This window comes from Dromiciops gliroides, chromosome 4 (assembly GCF_019393635.1).
Source record: "Dromiciops gliroides isolate mDroGli1 chromosome 4, mDroGli1.pri, whole genome shotgun sequence".
Classification (NCBI taxonomy): Eukaryota; Metazoa; Chordata; class Mammalia; order Microbiotheria; family Microbiotheriidae; genus Dromiciops; species Dromiciops gliroides.
Window position 1 is genome coordinate 171,584,028 of NC_057864.1, and position 17,774 is coordinate 171,601,801.

The 17,774-nt window shown below is 38.7% G+C and overlaps 1 pseudogene; it reads left to right on the forward strand.

The window, feature by feature from the left end:
- The first annotated feature begins 208 nt into the window (after positions 1–208).
- The window catches only part of LOC122754781, a 133,400-nt pseudogene continuing 115,834 nt past the window's right edge, over positions 209–17,774 (forward strand).

Below are 17,774 nucleotides of genomic sequence, written 5' to 3' on the forward strand. Positions count from 1 at the left end.
AGAGGCTATGATACCCTGATTAATTAAGAGAAAAATAATAGTTTCTCAACTATTTGTCAAGTATCAATTGCTGTATGATCAAAGATAGAAACTGGAGTCATTTGGAGCCAGATGCAAACTGTTCAGTCTAGACTCAAAATTTCAGGTGAAGTCTTTCTAAAAGTGTAATTAAATGGAGCAATACTATTTGTTATAATTGTGGTCGAAGATGGGACCCTATGTCTTTTCCTCCCTTTCTGCAAAGAAGTCTGATAACCATGAACCAACCCAAACAAAAACAAAGGAGGTAACCTTTTTTGGAGGGTTGGGAGGTTACAGAACTCAACTCTTAGCTGTCAGATGCATGATACTCTGCCAGCCATCACATAAGGATGCCATGTTCTTGGTCCAGCATCTATTGCCCTGGAAATGAACATCCACTGAAAAACACAATGTTTTTGCTTCATCCCAGGATGCGAAACAGGAAGAAGAGCAGCAGCTGGAGAGAGGGAACAAGCCCATATTTCATAACAATTACCTTGGATTATCAGAAGAGGTGGCAAGAAAAACTATTAACAAGTCAGAGGTAAGAAGATTTACAGTTCAGCTGCTGAGAGGTTTGTCAGGTTTCTTCTCTGATGAAAAATAACTCCTTCAGGGGTTAGAAGAGGGCAAGTACCCTGATAACTAGATGGGAAACCTTCAAGTTAGCCTCACTTCTGAGCAACTCTTGGTCCAAATGATCTCTTCTACTTCTAGGAGCGCTCTCTCTCTCTCTCTCTTCACATATACACACATACATATATTTATATATACATATATTTTATATGTAAATATATATGTACATGTATGCATTTATATAAGGTAACAAAATTAGGGTTTGCTTGGAGAGGAGGACTAATTAATCAAAAATATCTTTATTAGAAGCTCAGACTGAAAACTTCTCTAGTTTCAAATTTTAGGGCCTTTTAATCATCAAACTTGCCACCCAAATTGAAAGGTGAAATAAATTAGCCTTCCACAAGGCTATCTCAGCACCATCTTTACACAATATTGCATCATTATCAAGTCTGCTAATATTGTGGCCAACCCAATTAAGCCCTTCTAAGGCCCCAGGGGTAGGTTGGTGGGGGTAGAGGGAGTAAGAAAGATAGAGTCAACTATAGGCAGTATATAGACTTATTCCAGTTAATTCCCAGGTTAAGAATGCATTTGGAAATAAACCATGTGGTAGAATGCTAAAGGATGGAGAAGGGATTTGGACCTTTCATTATAAGTATCAGAAATGGATGTCATTCACCTTCCTCTCTTAGGACCTAGCACAGTACCTGATACATGCTAAGTATTTAATAAATGCTTGAGTTGAAGATGGCTACAATAATAGCTCCTATTTCTATTACCACCTTTACAGTAGGCACTTAATACATTTGTTGTCCTAGGCACCTGGACAGATAGATGCAAAGTTTAGACAGGACATATTCCATACTGAATTTGAAGTCATGAGACCTGAATTAAAATTTTAGCTCTGATCTCTACTACCCATATAACCCTAGGCAAGTCCCTCAACATTTCTGGACCCTGACAGACCAGATATTTAAGAACTAGAAGGGACCTTAGAAACCTTTGGATTCAGCCCTCCCCCCTCCCATATTATTCATTCATTCATTCATTCATTCATTCATTCATTCATTCATTCATTCATTCATTTGTTTATTCATTTATTAGTTAGTTAGTTTATTTATTTATTCATTCATTCATTCATTTATTCATTCATTCACTCATTTATTTATTTATTTACTTATTCATTCATTCATTCATTCATTTATTTATTCATTTACTTAATTATTTACTTATCTATCTATCTATCTATCTATCTATCTATCTATTTATTTATTTATTTATTTGGGGCAATGAGGGTTAAGTGGCTTGCCCAGGGTTACACAGCTAGTAATTGTCAAGTGTCTGAGGTTGGATATGAACTCAAGTTCTCCTGAATTCAAGGCCAGTGCTTTATCCACTGCACCACCTAGCTACCCTGCCCCCCTACCATTTTACTGAAGAGAAAACTGAGGCCCAGGCAGGTTGTGTAATTTGCCTAAGGTCCTTCAGGTAGGAGGCAATGAGAAGCAAGATTTGAACATGTGTCCTCTGAGCCAGTACTTTCTTCACTGCACCACAGTCCCCTCAGTTTTCTTATTTGTTGAATGGAGGAGTTAGGACTATATGACCTCACAGGTCCCTTCCATAAATCCGTAAGATCCTATACTTGGTCTCTTAGAATCCCTTCTTCAAGGCTCAGCTCAAGGCCTTCCTTTTGCAGGAGGCCTCTTGTGGTCTCCCACCTACCAGTGCCTTCCCTCCAAAGTTAGTTTAGGTCGGCTTTATATGTATTTTGTATATGCCTATATACATACATGTTAGTTTCCCCCATTAGAATATGAGCTTCCTGAGGGTAGGACTTGTTTGATTTCAAGGAATGTCCCCTAGTGTACTAATCTGGAAAATGAAGATCTTGGCTTAGATACTGACTAAAGTCTCATCCATCTCTTTTAGGCTATTCTGTATATTGGCTAGGACTCATTACAATTTCCATTAAGATACCCTGCTGTCCCAGTGATAATTTTCAAACACTCAATTTCCCCTAAAATCCTGACAGCTTTCAGCACTCCTAGGACTTTGACACGAAGTTCTCCTGTATCATGGTGACAGGAACATGGGAACAAGCTTTGAGTGGCAATGTTCATTGAGAAAGACAGCTCAGAAAAGAAATGAGCTGAGGGTTTTTTTGTGACTAATTCCTAGCTTGGCCCTTGGAGACAAAACCCAACTTTATGCTTATAAGTATACACTTGTCATAAAATATACAATTATTTCTATCTCTAGTCATAATCAATCAATCAACAGATATTTTTGCCACAACTACTGTGTAGAAGGCATTGTGTAAGGTATCATGGGGAATATAAGGAAACAAATGAATATAGTCCCTCCCCATTCCCAACTCACAGCTGAGTTGGGGAGCTAAAACCAGTACACAAAATAACTACAATTAGTTATAATAGAGAATAGTATGTGATATATCACCAATAATGACATAGGCAGCCAATGCCAAAAGAGTTTAGTGGAAGGAACAGCCTATTTTACCAGATAGTTAAAATCATCATGAGAGAAATGACATAGGAATCTTACTTTGAATGATGTGCATATTAGGTACTGAATAGTTACTTATTAGAGGGTTAGACATTCGAAAGGCAGATAGGTGACTCAGTGGATAGAATACTGGGCCTGGAGCCAGGAAGACCTGAGTTCAAATCTGGCCTTAACACTTCCTAGCTGGATTACCTTGAGCTAGTCACTTAACCCTATTTGACTCCGTTTCCTCATCTGTAAAATAAGTTGAAGAAGAAAATGCCAAACTTTTCCAATATCTGCCCCCCAAAAACCATAAGCGATCACAAAAACTCAGATAAGTGAAAAAATAATTGAACAACTGAAGACATTAGAAAGGAAAACCTAAGAGGAAAAACATTTCAGTATGAGAGGAGCTGTGCAGAGGCAGAAAGCCAAAATATATTTTTTCTTTTGATAAAGTAACAAATATTCCAGTTTGGTTGGTGTATAGGAAAAAGAAAGGGAATAGTCCTAGAGTAGGCAGGTTGACTCTGAACTCAGAAAGGCCTTGAATGCCCAAAGAAACTTGGAATTCATTTGGTAGATATTAGGGAGCCATTGACAGTTTCTGAGTAAGGAGGTAACATAAGTATAATTGTGAACTAGAAAGATTAATATGCAGACTGCAAAGGAAAGAGACTGGAGACAAAGTGTATGATCTCTATATTTTATTAATGTTGGTATTTCCTTGGTGTTTTTAATACACAGCTAGTAATCATTACCTGACATGTCAATTTCAAATATTAGAGACCAAAATACCCAGGATCATTTGAACTTATTACTATTGAGGCTAATGATTACTATCTTACATTCACATAGCACTTAACAATTTACAAAGAAGTTTCTCTACAACATGACTGAAAGACTGTGAGTGAGCGAGGCAGTTGAGTGGCATTGTATGGGGTGGTTAGAGGTTGGGACGTGGTGTCCCCACAATTCAGAAAATCTGCAGAAAAAAATTTGGCCCTCCCTTAGTATCAAAGAAAAAGTGAATTATTATGGTATTAAGAGATAAAATAGGTTGACATTATATAATACTATCCATATATTTTATGTATTTCTGAGTTTCTAAACTTTTTCTGCATCATCTTCTGGCCTTCACATATCATCTGAGACTTCTGTAAAACTCACAAAAAATTCCCACTTAATTTCTTATGCCAACCCATGACATATTGAAACCTTGATGGGAAAGGCACAGTGTGGAAGGGATACCTATACATAGAATGTCTAACTTGGAGTTAGGAAGGCATGAATTTAAAACCTGCTTCCAACTCATGTTACTTGTGTTATGCTGGGCAAATCACCTATCCTCCCTGCCTCATGTTCCTCACCTAGAAGATGGGGATAGTTATAATAACTACTTCTCAGGGTTGTGAAGCTCACAGGAAAAAATATATGGAAAGTTCTTTACAAAGCTTAAAAAATTATATAAATATTGGCTATATAACAATAATAATTATTGCTATTTAAAGATGAGGAAATCGATGATCAAAGAGATTTATTTATTGACCTCGCAAAGCTGATAGGGCTGGTATGTGGTGAAGTTGGCCGGGACCAGAATCTGGGTCTCCCAGCTCTGAGACTGATGTTTTTGCCTTATGCTTAATACAAAAGAAACCTTAAATGAGATTCCACTTATTAAAAGAATATTTGCCCTCAAAATTCTTTTAGCCATGGAACTTTAGCTGCTTAAGCGTGGATATCCCCCAGTGAGCTATCCTTTTCCACTATATTACTTGCCAATCTTAAGGATAGCCTACCTACTTGTCTCTGGGAGCCAATGGGAGTGTTAAAAGCTTTGGTAGCCAGCTCAAGCACTCTATTTCTGCAGGTACTTTCATTATCTGACAGATGGAGAACCCACCTGTGCCCTGATACTGTTTGGACTGTGTCTGCTGCTCTGGTTAGACAGAGGATTGCATGGCCAGAACATCTGATCATTCAGAACTGTTAGAGGGGATGCAGGGAAAGAAGAAGGAAGAGGAGGGAAAGGAGGAGGAGGAGGAGGAGGAGGAGGAGAAGGAGGAAGAGGAGAAAGAGAAAAGGGGGAGGAGCAAAAGGAGGACAGGAAGGACAAAGAGGAGAAGGAGGACAAGGGAGAGGATAAGGAAGAGAAAGAAAAGGAAATGGGGAAAAAGACTTTCATAATTAGACACAGAAACAGATCCATATATATATATAAATTCTCACAATATATTTTTAAAAAATATTTAAATGAGCTAAATGCAATGGATGATCTCCAAGGTTGCTTCTAGCTCTAAGTCTCATGATGCTAAGATAATATATGCCAAGAAACAAGATCTTTAGTTCTTCACTTCTTTTCCACCTTCATGGGTTCATATAGAACCATAACTAAGGCAGAGTGACCTTTTTTCAGAGGGTACAGAAATGTAAAGGATACCATTGACTGAAGAAGGGCTGAACAAGTTGTGATTTATGAACACAATGGAATATAACCGCAGTATAAGAAATGATGGATGTGATAAATGCAAAGAAATATGGGAAGACATATGAACTGATGCAAAGTGAACTAAGCAGAAATGGGAAAAACTATATAAAATGGGCTACAACCATGTGAGTGGAAAGAACAATAAGATAATGGAAACTGAATATAGAAAATTATAATGAATAAATTCGTTTCCAAAGAAGAAATAGGAAAAAGCACTACCCTTCATTCTATGCAGATGTGTGGGACTATGGGTATGAAGGACTCCATATAATATCTTAATTTTTTTGGTGTTACATTGATTAGATTTGCTGAAGTATTTTCCCCCTCTTTTTTTTCTTACTCTGTCATATGGGATGGGAATAGGAGGTAGAATGATATATTGGGAAATATAGGTGATATCCATTTATTAAAGAAAAAATGTAAAGGATACACATTTTAAGATAATATTTGTAAATGTTAGCACAAACTCAAATTTGCTAGATTTACATTTTGTTAGTTCTTTTATTCACTCAGCAACCAAGAAATCAATTAGCAAGAATAATTTTTAGAAGATTGTAAGATCACAAGTTTAGAGATAAGAGAGACCTTAGAGTTTCTCTAGACCAACTTCTTCATTTTATAAATGAGAAAATGGAGGCTGAGATGATTGAAATGGCTTTCCTGAGATCATATGTACCACACCTGCTAGAGGCTAGATTCAAACCCAGGTCTTCTACTGCCATTTCCAGCACACTAAGAAGCTATCAGATAACATGAACTGTCCATGACTTCACTCTACCCTGGTCTTCCTCAGACAGCAATGCCATCGAGGTATCTCAGGGTATCCCTCCAATTGGAGCCCATTTATGGGGTCTCTCAGAATAGCGCCCCAAGATTTTCCTCAAGTAAGACTAAGTAGCATAGTTCATAGAATGTGGGACTTGAAACCAGGAGGACCTGAGTTCAAAGCCTATTCCATATTCACCATGTGATCCTGGGCAAGCCTGAGTTTCCTCATCTACAAATTAGATATAATATCACATATCTCACAGAATTGTTATGAGGATCAAATGAGATAGCAATGTATAACATTTTATAAATCATAAAGTGCTACATAAATGCTATTATTATTGCGCTTACTGTTGTTGTTAAGGTGGCTGTCTTCTCTACCCTTTGCCCTCAGAAGATTTGAGGGTGTATGTAAGTGCATCTTGCCCTGAGTGCAAAAAATTGCTAGTTTCAGCTCTTAGTGTGAATAATCCAAAATAATGAGTCATCTCCCTCCTTCTTTCCGACCCACACATGCACACATACAGAGCCCTAATTGTTTTGGCTCTGGAATGCACTACATTGAATTTTGGCAGATGATTTAGCTTCCTAATTATGTTTTCTAGTCCTGTAATAACATTGAGTTTTACTCCCCCTAGCTCAAACTAACCAGGCAGCAGGAGGTAATGGCCTGAAAGTGTGTGTGGAATGAAGTGAGCAAGGACCATCTTAGGATTAAAAATTGGACCTGAGCAATTAAAACTTGACTGGATATGAGGATCTAGTGTAAATGAGAATCCCATGCAAGTTTTACTCCTATAAGTTTAGAAAAAGTTGCTTCTTTCCACCAAAGGAATTTGCTACCTTTTGTCCCTCTTGAGAAGCCAAGAAAAAAGGAAGTAGAAATTAACTCACAGTCCCAGCCAAGAACTTCACAGAGATAAAATAACTGTCATTAAGATAGGAGTCAAATGAAGTTGGGTTGGCTCAGAGTAATCTACTCCTTGGGGAAAACAGATACCAGGAGAGTCAGAGTAATGGTGTAGAAAATTCCCTTGGGAGCTTGGTGTAGGGGAAAGACCGGGTCCAAATCTTGGCTCTGCTATTTACTATATCTGTGACTGTGACCGAGTTCCTTAAGCACTTTTGGCTTTAGCTTGATAAGATGATCTTTAGTTCCTTCTACCTTTAAGTTTATAATTCAGTTTAAGACCCCAATTCCTCTGCTATACAATGAGAGGTTTAGACTGAATGATCTGCAAGATCCCTTCTAGCTATAAATTTCTATGAATCTACCACTTGCAAAGAGAAACAGTGTGATATATCTTTAATTGTTCAGTCATCTTCATTTGTGTTTAATACTTCATGACCCCATTTGGGATTTTCTTGGCAAAGACACTGGAGTGGTTCGCTGTTTCCTCCTCCTGCTCATTTTACACCTGCAGAAACTGAGGCAAACAGGGTTAAGTAACTTGCCTAGGGTCATACAGCTACTAAGTACCTAAGGATGGATTTTGAATTCAGGGAGATGAGTCTTTCTGACTCCAGGTTCAGTACTCTATTCACTGTGTCACCTAGCAGTCTGGTTTTCTTTGAGTCGGATCCTTTTCTCTTTTCCCAGATAAATCCTCAGTTGTGATCTTTGGACCATGCTGACAGTCTATGTGAAAGGAATCCCCTTGGAACTTATTGAATAACCTCTGTTTTTAATCTAGAACCTATGTGTTATATGGACATAGATTCCCTTTTTGAAGCTAGTGTGGCCTTGGGGGAAGAAGGGCAGGATCTGGAAAAGGAACTTCAAATCAACTTTCTTAATCCCTAAATATGGAGTAGGTCACTTGCCCAATCCCCTCACCCTAGAATCAATTATTAAGTTTCCTCAGAAGATAGTGAGAGTGGGAATTCCTCTTTATATGGACAGATTACCTAAAGATGAAGTCTTTCCAGGAAGTCCCCAATACTCAATTATAGCTGGCCCCAGAATTTGCTTTTGTCAATTACTTGTACTTAGAGAGAATGCTCTGATCAAAACTGCATTACAAATGGTGGCAAGATTTTTAGGCTATCCAACAAAATCTTAATTCTTCTTTTCTCTTCCTTTCTTCCCTCCTTCCGTCCTTCCTTCCTTCCTTTTGTTTTGCAGGGCAACGAGGGTTAAGTAACTTGCCCAGGGTGACACACCTAGTAAGAGTCAAGTGTCTGAGGCCGGATTTGAACTCAAGTCCTCCTGAATCCAGGGCCAGTGTTTTATCTACTACATCACCTAGCTGTCCCTATAGCAAAATCTTAACTAACCCATAATGTAGCTGAACAATGGCTCTAATAGTAGAATCAATGTGGTATAGTAGGTTTAGGGCTACTCTTCGAGGCAGGAAGACCCAAGTTTAAGTCTTGCTTCTGACAACTGTATGATCATTAGCAAGTCACATGAATTTTCAGTGTCCCAAGGGAACTCTAAAATGCAAATTACACTTTTTGCCCATCTGCATGTAAGACATTGAGGCAATAAGTTAGCGCAGTGGATAGAGCACTGAGTCAGGAAGACCCGAGTTCAAAACTAGCTTCAGACATTTACTAGCTGTGCAACCCTGGGCAGTCCATGGAATTTCTGTCTGCCTCAGTTTCCTCAAGTATAAAATGGGGTAATAATAGCACCTTCCTCCCTAAAATGCCTATACCTCATAACCACTGCTCTTGGTGCATAATAACTTTTTTTTCTATCTTTAATTCTTTGTGGTATATGCCTAATGGTGAGATCTCTTGGTTAAGAAGTATAGGCATTTTAGTCCCACCCTTTTTTTTTAGCTTAGGGGCCAATGATTTGTATAAATTAAGTGTCTCTGAACACTGGAATCACTTTTTAATACAGCATTAAGAGAATGAAACTGAGGTCAATGATGCTATAGTTTGCTTTGTTATATGCACAGGACTGTGTGTAGGGAGGCATGAATTACTGGTGCTGAATTTGGAGAACAATGAGCTAGCCTATAATGGGGATATGCTGTTTATTTGCAGGATGGCAGAGTCAGATCAAATTGCCAGTCATGTCATGACATTACCTTTCTTGAACAAATCAACAAAGAAAAAGCCTTTGCTAGAAAGGAGAAATGAGCAGTGTTTCCTAATCATCCTTCTTGAAAAGTGGCCTCAGGGGTAAAGTTTCAAACTTTCATTGGGTTATTGTTCTTTCCTTTCTTCCTATAGCATGTGGCAAGGGGCAGGGATGGGGAGGTGAGTGGGGGTGATATCAAATCCTTTGGGATGGAAGAATACTTTTTTTCCCATTGGGAGATGTATTTTCCCATTGCTCCCAGACATCAAACCTGTCATGCCTGTCCATTTTCCCTATTCAGCTATAATGCAGAAGAAGGGAAAATCTATACCTAAGAAATCTGACAGCTCATATCATAATGCAAGAACCTTTGGCTTCCTCTACCTTTTTCCTTTTGGGCCTGCTTCTCTTCAGAGATAACACACAGAAGAAAGGTTTTATTAAAACAACAACATTAGCAACAAGCTCCTAGCCCTCCCTTCCCATGAATCCTGAGAATAGTGGGTAGCAATAACCCAATTGATTTTCTTTGATGCAAAGTAAAGTGGTTAGGAGGCTTTTGAAAGGCATTATGCACTAAGTAGTCAGTTTGCCTTTATATTACCAACAAAACAAGGACATTTTGGAGAAATGGCAGATTCTAAATAATATAATTTGTTTTAATGTTGAGGAGGTTGTTTTAACAGAGATGTTTTTAATCTTCTCCCTAAATCTACACCATTGCTTATTTTATGTTCTCATCAAACAGCTATGGTCAGAGAGTTGAAGATGATATAGATGACTCCCAAATCTTTCTGTACAACTCATTTCTTTCCTGAATGCCAGTCTCAGATCACCAACTGCTTGCTGGACAGCTCCACTGGGAAGTCCTGTCAGCACCTTAACTTCAACATGTCTAAAATGGGATTTCTAATTTTTCCTCTTACCCTTCTCCGTTCTCTAAACTGTCCCATTTGGATTGAGGGTACCACTAGTTCTCTCGTTACCCAGGTTCAAAACTTTGGAGTCACTTTTGACTTTTCCCTTACCTACACTCTCTATGTAATCCAATCAATTGTCAAGTTCTGTCAATTCTATCTCTTATTAAACATCTTTTGCCCCATTCCTTTTTTTTAATGCACACAACCACTACTGCAAGTTCAGACTTTTGTCACTATTTGACAAGTCTTTTGTAATATCTCCTAATTGGTCTTTTTTGTCTCCATCTTCTCCCCTTTCTAATTCATCCTCCACAAGGTTGTAAAAACAACAACAACAACAGCAACAAAATCTTCCCTGAGTAGCTAGATAATGTACTTGATAGAGCCATGGAATTGAATCCAGGAAGACCATAGTCTGATTCCTTCCTAATTCATTTACTAACTATATGACCATGGAAAAAACCCTTAACCTTTCTCAGCCTCAGCTTCCTTATCTATAAAATGGGGATCATTTAAAATCAACTTCACAGAGTTATTATAATGGCCTAATAAGATAACATATAAGGGCTTTGCAAAATTTAAATTACTAGATAAGTGTTAGCTATTATAATTAGTAGCATTGTCATCCTTATCTTCCTCATCATCCTTATTTTCATCACTGTTCTCACAATGTTGTTCAAAAACCTTTCATGGCTTCCTATTGTTTTTGAAACTGTGGAAGAGTGCAATGAGTGATGGATTCAAATCTCTGCTGTGTCACTGACCACAAGTGGAACTTTGAACAAGTCACTTAACCTCTGTGGGTATCAGTTTCCTCAATTGTACAATGAAGGGGTTGGACTAAATGACCTAATTTCAACTCTTTACTCCTGAAATGGGGGGGGGTTGACTAGGTGCCAATAACACCAGATATGAGGAAAGGCCTAGATCTATCCCAATCCAACCTACCCTTATAGATCTTTATTCTATACCCCTGCCTTGTTTATATTACTTAAATCTCCTGATAACATAGAATCATTGGATTTAGACTTGAGCAGTAGGAGGTAATCCAAGTTCATCTCTTTATAAATGAGAAAAGTAAAGCATCAGTCTGCACCTTTGGAAATATTCTTCAGTTATGCATATAAGTGCATGTGTATGTGTTTCTGTGACCTATTGGACTACAGTCTTCCTGATATCTGATACCCAAATCCTATCCTGTAAAAAGCAAGAGGGGGCATGGCCAGCATGCTCTTGTTCACCATTAAAAAGAAGAGTGTAGGGGCAGCTAGGTGGCTCAGTGGATAAAGCACTGGCCCTAGATTCAGGAGGACCTGAGTTCAAATTTGACCTCAGACACTCGACATGTACTAGCTGTGTGACCATGGGCAAGTCACTTAACCCTCATTGCCCTGCAAGAGAGAGAGAGAGAGAGAGGGAGAGAGAGAGAGAAGAAATAAACATTGTTGGAAGACAAGCTGCCTCACTTTCCAGTGCTGGCTCAGACTTCATGTATGTCTCCTTCCTTTCCCATGTCTCTCCTCACCCATTATCTAAGCTGTTGTTAATACTTGTTTATTTTACCTTTAAAACATGTCTCATATTCATCCTCTTATTCCCATTCGTGTGGCCAACCCTCCAGTTCAGGCCTTTATTTCCTCTCTACCCGGACTTTTTTTTTTTTTTAAACATCCTGCTCCTTGTTTTCTCTATCTGGTCTTTCCCTTCTTCAACCCATCCTCCAGATCACTAATAAATTAACCTTCTTAAAACACAAGTCTGACTATATAATTTCCATGCTCAAAAATCATCAGTGAATCCCTAATGCCACCAAGATAAGTACAAATTGCTCAATTTGGCATCACAATCTGTAACATGTAACTTCACTCGAGGTTCAGCTCATTTTCCACTTCCCATAGGAAATCTTTCCTGATTTTCCCAAATTATTTATGCTTTCTCCCTTCTCAAATGATCTTGAATTTACTTATCTTTTTATCTGCTGTATCCCACATCTAGAATGTAATCTCCTTGAGAGCAGGGACTGTTTTTCACTTTTGTCTTTGTATTCTAAGAGCCTAGGATAACATTTTGCACATAGTAGGAATTTAATAAAGGCTCACTGGATTTTATTGGATATCCTAGTCTCTGGTCTTAGTCCTGGTCCCTGATCCTATATCTCTTTGCCTTGCCTTTTATTTATTTTATTGAAAGATCTCATTAAGTTTTTTTTTTGTTTCTGTTTTTGTTTTTTTTTTAGTGAGGCAATTGGGGTTAAGTGACTTGCCCAGGGTCACACAGCTAGTAAGTGTCAAGTGTCTGAGGTCGGATTTGAACTCAGGTACTCCTGACTCCAGGGCCGGTGTTCTATCCACTGTGCCACCTAGCTGCCCTTCATTAAGTTTTTAATCATAAAATTATCTTATTATTTTCCAGTTACATGTAAAGATAGTTTTCAACATTTGTTTTCATGAGATTCTTAGTTCTAAATTTTTCTCCCTCCCTCCCCCCTCCCCAAGACAGAAAGCCCAATCACATTAAACATATATCTGCAATAGTCATATTGTGAAAGAAGAATCAGAACACAAGGGAAAACCCTCAAAAAAGAAAAAAAAACAGTCAAAAAGTAGAAACAGTATGGTTCAATCTGCATTCAGAGTACACAGTTCTTTTTTCTGGATGTGGAGAACATTTTCTATCATGAGTTCTTTGGTATTTTTTTGGATCATTGCCCTGCTGAGAAGAGCCAAGTCTACCACAGTTGATCATCACACAATGTTGCTATTACTCTGTACAATGTTCTGGTTCTGCTCACTACACTCAGCATCAGTTCATGTAAGTCCTTCCAGGTTTTTTCTGAAATCTGCCTACTCATAATTTCTTTTCTTTTTTTTTTTTTTTTAGTGAGGCAATTGGGGTTAAGTGACTTGCCCAGGGTCACACAGCTAGTAAGTGTTAAGTGTCCAGTGTCTGGGGCCGGATTTGAACTCAGGAACTCCTGAATCCAGGGCCGGTGCTTTATCCACTGCACCACCTAGCTGCCCCTACTCATAATTTCTAATAGCACAATAGTATTCCATTACATTCATATACCACAACTTGTTAAGCCATTCCCCAGTTGATGGGCATTCCCTTGATTTCCAATACTTTGCCATGCCTTGCCCTTTAAAAACATAATTTTGAGCTGCTTTGTTTATTCCTTCAACCTGGTTCATCATCGGATATTAACTCTGACTTTACCTTGACTTGCCATACTTCTATATGCTCAATTTGGTGTATTCCAGATCCCTTTCCCTATGTCTATGTATGTAGTCTCAAAACTGATTCAACACCTCCCATTGCAGGGTCCTGGCTAGTGTAGTTAGTCATTGACCCTTTACCTTTTCACTTCTCATCTGAAGGCCATGACAACTAAAGGCATGAACTACAGCTTCCATTCCTTCTCTATTCTAATACAGCATCTAGTATAGAGAATTAGTGCATGGTGTGTGTACAAGCAGTATCTTTGGGCTGCCTCTCTCACTGACTGTCACAACTTAGTAACAAGATATCTAAAATAGAGTAAGTGGAAAGGATCTTGGGCATCATTTAGTCCAGGAGTTCTAAATCTTTCTATGTCACAGACCCTTTCAGAAGCCCGGTGAAACCAATGGACTCCTCAGAATAAAGTTTTTAAATAATTGAAGGAAATGTTGGATTTCAGGGAGAAGTTAATAAAAATAAAGGTGCTATTTTTACTCATTAAAATTCATGGACTTTCTGGAATCTATTCATGGATTCCTTGGGAGTCCATGAATCTGAAATTGACTAACCCAACTCACTTTTTTAGGTGCTAAAACTAGAGACTAAGGGGAAATGATTTGCCCTAGGTCATGCTGAAAAGCTTAAAACAGAACAACACAGGGGCAGCTGGGTGGCACAGTGGATAAAGCACCAGCCCTGAATTCGTGAGGACCCGAGTTCAAATCCAGCCTCAGACACTTAACACTAGCTATGTGACCCTGGGCAAGTCACTTAACCCCAATTACCTCACCAAAACAACAAAAACAAAAAAAATATTTTGTGGGCAGCCCTGGATTCAGGAGGACCTGAGTTCAAATCCAGCCTCAGACACTTGACACTTACTAGCTGTGTGACCTTGGGCAAGTCACTTAACCCCCTTTGCCCCGCAAAAAAACAAAAAACAACAACAAAAAACCAGAACAAGACAGTTAGGGAAAGACCTCACCTCTCCTACTAAACAGAAATTTAGAATCAACACATAATTTGTGTTACAGTTGAAAGGAATCTTAAATCACCTAGTCTTATTTTGCAGATGAGGAAACCTTCTCAAGGAAATGTGACTTGGCCATGACTACATAGTCAATTAGTGGCAGATCCAAAACAAAAAAATCCCAGTCTCCTGACTCCCTGTTCATTATTTTTTTCTACCATTAATGCTTTTTTTTTTTGGTTGGTTGGTTTTGTCATGAGGTGGATGTTGATAGAAATAATACATTTGCTAATGGAAATTAGGGCTGGATGTGGAATAATAATAACTGATACTTTAAAAGCACTTTCAAATGTGTGTCTCTACATACTTTATTTCATTTGATTCTCACAAAAATGCTTAGCAATAATAAAGATGAGGAAAGACTCATAGTAAGAATCGGAGGCAGGATCTGAAACCATGCTTCCCCTAGCCTATTTACTCTATCACGCTGGCTCACCATGGGTAAGGCAGTAAGGCTGAAAACTCTTGCACTTTCAGTCAGTTCAGGATGGAGGAAGAAGTTTGATCATCTTAGGCCCAGAATTCTTAACCTTCCTATGTCGTGGACCTCTTTGAGAATCTGGTTTAACTTACAGACCCCTTCTCAGAATCATATCTTTTTAAAAATGGAAGGAAATGCTAAGTTTCAATTAAAGGGAAGTGAAAATAAAGATGTATTTTTTTTTTCATCCAAGTTCACAGAAACACTGAAATCTAGCCATGGACTCTTTAGGGTGGGAACCACAGGTTAAGGACCTCTGGCTCCAGGATATAGCTACTCTTATAGTGTTGGTGAAAAGCCAGAAATGTGGAGGAACAGCCCAGAATAAGCCACTAGAGGATAAATGCTCTCTACTAAGTCAGAGCTTAGTTATCTACTTATCCAGAGCTAAAATTAGGACCTAAAGATCCTTTCCAGTAACCCTGAATTCTGAAATTTTTGAATTATAGCTGGGTAAGGGCCCTGAAAGCTGAGTGAACTGTGAAATATGGCTTCAGGCACTCTCCTTCCTTGACCCACACAGTTTATCCACGGCCCATCTTGTAGCCTCCTTATCCCTCTTTTGGTGATTAAAATCTGTGTCCAGTAGAGGCAGAGAGCTCTCTCTACATCCACCCACTATTCCTTTCTAGTTTTTATTCTCTCCTCATCACATTGCTCTCCTCTCTCCCCAACTATTCTGAATGCTTGAAAATGGATTGATGTTCAAACAAACCTTGTTGGACTAACAAATGCAAATAAACTGAAGAGTCTGAGGAGAATTGTTCTAAAGATAATGAGGCTCTCCTGGAAACCAAGAGGGAAAGGGGGTAAGGGGAGAAATCTACATAACATTTATAAGCAATTTTGCCTCAAGAAGAAAATGTCTTTCCTTTTTTTCCTGTTAAGTCAACAAGTTCGTCAATATGTGGACTGGCATTGATTGTTTACAAAGTTCTGTGTGGGACCCTCAGGAAGGTACCCCCAAAAGAGAATATACTATCATTGCAATAACTAGGTTGGAGCTAGGAGGGCTTTCACCCAGTGTATTCATATCCAATGAGGGCATATAGTCTTCCCTTCAGCAGTGAGAAGACCCTAGTCTTCATGTGCCATGAAGATCACTGTCCTGGCACATGAAGGTTTCCCATAGAAAGTAAAGAATCATGTATTAAGTATCTATTATATGCACTATATACACTGATATATATGAATATATGCATATATATACACACACATACATACATACAATACGTACCATATACACTGAGCTAAGAAGTTTACAAATATTTTCTGATTTGATTCTCACCACAACCCTAGAAGGCAGATGCTGTTATTATCTCCATTTTATGGTTGAGGAAACTGAGGCAAACTGAGATAAAGTGACTTGCCCTGAGTCACATTTGAGGCCAGATTTGAACTCAGGTCTTCATGACTTTAGATCTAATGCTATAAACACTGTGTCATGTAGTTGTGTCCAAAAAAAAAAAGTATTCCCCCCAACTGACTTCAATTCTTGGCTTCTGTCACTATGGAACCAGTCTCCTAGAGGAGGCATGTGGGAATGCCACTGGATTCAACAAACATCGATAAGGCACCTACTTTATGACAGGTAATCTTCCAGGTCCTGGGAATACAAAGACAAAAATGGGAAAATCCCTGCCCTCAGAGAGGTTATATTCTACCGGCAGCATAGGCTAGATACTGAGAATACAGAAATAAAATAGGACAATTCTTACTGCCCTCAAGGAGGATATATTCTATTGGTAAATATATACAAGCCTAAGTAAATAAAGATAGATACAAAATGATTTCAGGAGGGATACACTGACAACTAATAAGGAAAGGAATGTTAAAGAAGATAACACTTGAACTGAGCCTTGGAGAGAGCTAAGGATTCCAAAAGGTGGAAGTGAGGAGAAAGACCATTCCAGGCAGGGTAGGACAGCCCCTCTGAAGGTGTGGAGGCAGACCAGGGAATGTTGCATGTGGGAGAGAACATGTAGACCAGTTTGGTGGAAAAATAGAGAATGTGAAAGAGAGTAATATGTAATGTTCCTGGAAAAATAGCCTAGAGTCAGATTATAAATGCCACATAGAGAACATTGTATTTTATCTTAGAGGCAGCAGGGAAACACTAAGGAAAAGAACAGTGTTGCCAGACCTATACTTTAGGTATATCACTTTAGTAGCTATATGAAGGATGGTGGGTAGACAAAGAGGTGGATGGATGCATGGATGGATGGAAGGAGGTTATAGAGTAAAACTGAATGATGGGAGTAGGGATTAGAGGGGAAGAATGCACAACCAGGAGATTGATTAGGAGACTACTGCAATATTGCAATTATCTAGGCAAAAGTCACAGTTCTGAATTAGGGTGCTGACCATGTGAGAGGAAAGAAGATGAGTGTGAGAGATAGCATGGAGGTGAAATTGACAAGATTTTGTAATTGATTGGAAATGTGGGTTGAGTGAGAGTAAAGACTTTCTGGGTGATTCTTAAATTGTGAACCTGGTTGACTGAGGGAATAGTGGTAGAGGGAAAGTTGTAGGGAAAAACATAATGTGCTCATTTTGGGACACACTGAGTTCAAAATGCATATGAGACATCTAGGTAGAAATGCCAAGTAGGCAGTTCAAGATACTGGAATATATATAACTTAGAAGAAAGGAGGGCTGGATATGCAGATTTGAGAGTCAGCTGCATAGTGAGCCCATGAGACCTGATGAAATCACTGTGAGAGAAA